The sequence below is a fragment of the Procambarus clarkii genome, chromosome 7 (genome assembly GCF_040958095.1).
Source record: "Procambarus clarkii isolate CNS0578487 chromosome 7, FALCON_Pclarkii_2.0, whole genome shotgun sequence".
NCBI classification, from domain to species: domain Eukaryota; kingdom Metazoa; phylum Arthropoda; class Malacostraca; order Decapoda; family Cambaridae; genus Procambarus; species Procambarus clarkii.
In genome coordinates, this window is record NC_091156.1 from 21,670,260 (window position 1) to 21,673,926 (window position 3,667).

Genomic DNA, 3,667 nt, shown 5'->3' on the forward strand with positions numbered 1-3,667 from the left:
TAAACAGAGAAGATGGTACTGTGGCAACCAGCAATCAGGAGAAGGGAGATCTACTGTCAAACCACTTTGCTGGCCAGATGCAGGTCCCTGATCCTGAACGTCAGCCTCCACATCTTGCTCCAAGCACTGTGTCTAGGATGACTGAAGTGGCTATACAGCAGGCTCAAGTTCTCCATCTCCTTATAACACCAGACACAAGCAAAGCTGTGGGGCCAGGTAAGGTCAGTCCAAGACTACAACGCAGCTGCGCTGACCTGTTGTCTCCACCTCTCACGTGCCTCTTCCAACTCTGCCTACCTCAAGGAATGTGGCCCTGCTTATGGAAGGCGTCAGACGTTGTTCCAGTACACATAAAGAAGTGCCGCTCAGTGATTGGTAAGTATAGACCAGTGTCACTGCTCTCCGTTAATGATAAAGTACTCGAATCATTAATCTCTCGGCAAATTAAAAATAAAATGACCATGCACGGCTACAATGTGATCAACAATATTGGTAATCTCATCAATCACCAACTTTCAGCGACTTCTACCTGGGGCAGGAGATGGCAGGTCACACTTGTGGCTGAGAAGACACAAGTGATGAAGATAACTAGACTGCACATTGTAAATCGGACAAGCTTTCAAATGGGCGGCAAAACCCTAGAGTTCACAGATAAAACTGACATTTTGGGAATGAAGTTCGACTCTTCAATGACAATGAAGAGTCACGTGCTTAACCTAGCCCAAAAGGCAGCCAGGAAGCTTACAGCTGTACGGTGCATCTCTCACCTTCTTGACAGCAGGAGCTGGTAAACCTTATATGATGCACAAGTTCGCTCTCATCTAGAGTATGCTCCCCCTCTCCTGGATCGTCTGCCCCCCACCCCCCCTTCTCCATCCGTTTAGGAAGGTTTATCTCTAGTCTTGACCAAGTCTGGTGGGGACGGTCTGAACATCAGACCCGGCATCACCGTCGTGACGCCGGTGGTCTTACTCTTATGAACAAGGCCAACATCCCCAAAGTTCCGCACCTGGTCCAACTCCGAGGATCAGGTGCCATCCGTAGCACTAGGCTCTCAACCTTCAACAGTCTTATGCTGGAACTGCATTTCTCAAGAACATCACTCATCAGCTTATATAATTGTTATTTCGAATTAAACAAAGTTACCTACTGATGAACATGATATGTATGGGTCTCTAGGATCAGGCGTCAAATGAGCTGAGGTAGGATAACAGCTCTTGCTTGCAGCTTCACTAAACACATCGACAACCCTAGTGAACCCTAGTCTTAGTTAAAAAAAAAGAAGGGGTGGGGGAGGAGGGGTAAGGCAGGAGGGAGCAGGGAAGGGGCACAGAGATACACCAGGGGGCAGGGAAGGGGCACAGAGATACACTAGGGGGCAGGGAAGGGGCACAGAGATACACTAGGAGGCAGGGAAGGGGCACAGTGATACACTAGGGGGCAGGGAAGGGGCACAGAGATACACTAGGAGGCAGGGAAGGGGCACAGTGATACACTAGGGGGCAGGGAAGGGTCACAGTGATACACTAGGGGGCAGGGAAGGGTCACAGTGATACACTAGGAGGCAGGGAAGGGGCACAGTGATACACTAGGGCAGGGAAGGGTCACAGTGATACACTAGGGGGCAGGGAAGGGTCACAGTGATACACTAGGGGGCAGGGAAGGGTCACAGTGACACACTAGGGGCACAGTGATACACTAGTGGCAGGGAAAGGTCACAGTGATACACTAGGAGGATGGGACACGTGTGTGTGTGTGTGTGTGTGTGTGAGGCTGGGACACGTGTGTGTGTGTGTGTGTGTGTGTGAGGCTGGGACACGTGTGTGTGTGTGTGTGTGTGTGTGTGTGTGTGTGTGTGTGTGTGTGTGTGTGTGTGTGTGTGTGTGTGTGTGTGTGTGTGTGTGAGTGAGGCTGGGACACGTGTGTGTGTCTGAGTGAGGCTGGGACACGTGTGTGTGTCTGAGTGAGGCTGGGACACGTGTGTGTGTGTCTGAGCGAGGCCGGGACACGTGTGTGTGTGTCTGAGCGAGGCCGGGACACGTGTGTGTGTGTCTGAGCGAGGCCGGGACACGTGTGTGTGTGTCTGAGCGAGGCCGGGACACGTGTGTGTGTGTCTGAGCGAGGCCGGGACACGTGTGTGTGTGTCTGAGCGAGGCCGGGACACGTGTGTGTGTGTCTGAGCGAGGCCGGGACACGTGTGTGTGTGTCTGAGCGAGGCCGGGACACGTGTGTGTGTGTCTGAGCGAGGCCGGGACACGTGTGTGTGTGTCTGAGCGAGGCCGGGACACGTGTGTGTGTGTCTGAGCGAGGCCGGGACACGTGTGTGTGTGTCTGAGCGAGGCCGGGACACGTGTGTGTGTGTCTGAGCGAGGCCGGGACACGTGTGTGTGTGTCTGAGCGAGGCCGGGACACGTGTGTGTGTGTCTGAGCGAGGCCGGGACACGTGTGTGTGTGTCTGAGCGAGGCCGGGACACGTGTGTGTGTGTCTGAGCGAGGCCGGGACACGTGTGTGTGTGTCTGAGCGAGGCCGGGACACGTGTGTGTGTGTCTGAGCGAGGCCGGGACACGTGTGTGTGTCTGAGCGAGGCCGGGACACGTGTGTGTGTCTGAGTGAGGCCGGGACACGTGTGTGTGTCTGAGTGAGGCTGGGACACGTGTGTGTGTCTGAGTGAGGCTGGGACACGTGTGTGTGTCTGAGTGAGGCTGGGACACGTGTGTGTGTGTGTGTGTGTGAGGCTGGGACACGTGTGTCTGAGTGAGGCTGGGACACGTGTGTGTGTGTGTGAGGCTGGGACACGTGTGTGTGTGTGTGTGTGTGTGTGTGTGTGTGTGTGTGTGTGTGTGTGTGTGTGAGTGAGGCTGGGACACGTGTGTGTGTGTGTGTGTGGCTGGGACACGTGTGTGTGTCTGAGTGAGGCTGGGACACGTGTGTGTGTCTGAGTGAGGCTGGGACACGTGTGTGTGTCTGAGTGAGGCTGGGACACGTGTGTGTGTCTGAGTGAGGCTGGGACACGTGTGTGTGTCTGAGTGAGGCTGGGACACGTGTGTGTGTCTGAGCGAGGCTGGGACACGTGTGTGTGTCTGAGCGAGGCTGGGACACGTGTGTGTGTCTGAGCGAGGCTGGGACACGTGTGTGTGTCTGAGCGAGGCTGGGACACGTGTGTGTGTCTGAGCGAGGCCGGGACACGTGTGTGTGTCTGAGCGAGGCCGGGACACGTGTGTGTGTCTGAGCGAGGCCGGGACACGTGTGTGTGTCTGAGCGAGGCCGGGACACGTGTGTGTGTCTGAGCGAGGCCGGGACACGTGTGTGTGTCTGAGCGAGGCCGGGACACGTGTGTGTGTCTGAGCGAGGCCGGGACACGTGTGTGTGTCTGAGCGAGGCCGGGACACGTGTGTGTGTCTGAGCGAGGCCGGGACACGTGTGTGTGTCTGAGCGAGGCCGGGACACGTGTGTGTGTCTGAGCGAGGCCGGGACACGTGTGTGTGTCTGAGCGAGGCCGGGACACGTGTGTGTGTCTGAGCGAGGCCGGGACACGTGTGTGTGTCTGAGCGAGGCCGGGACACGTGTGTGTGTCTGAGCGAGGCCGGGACACGTGTGTGTGTCTGAGCGAGGCCGGGACACGTGTGTGTGTCTGAGCGAGGCCGGGACACGTGTGTGTGTCTGAGC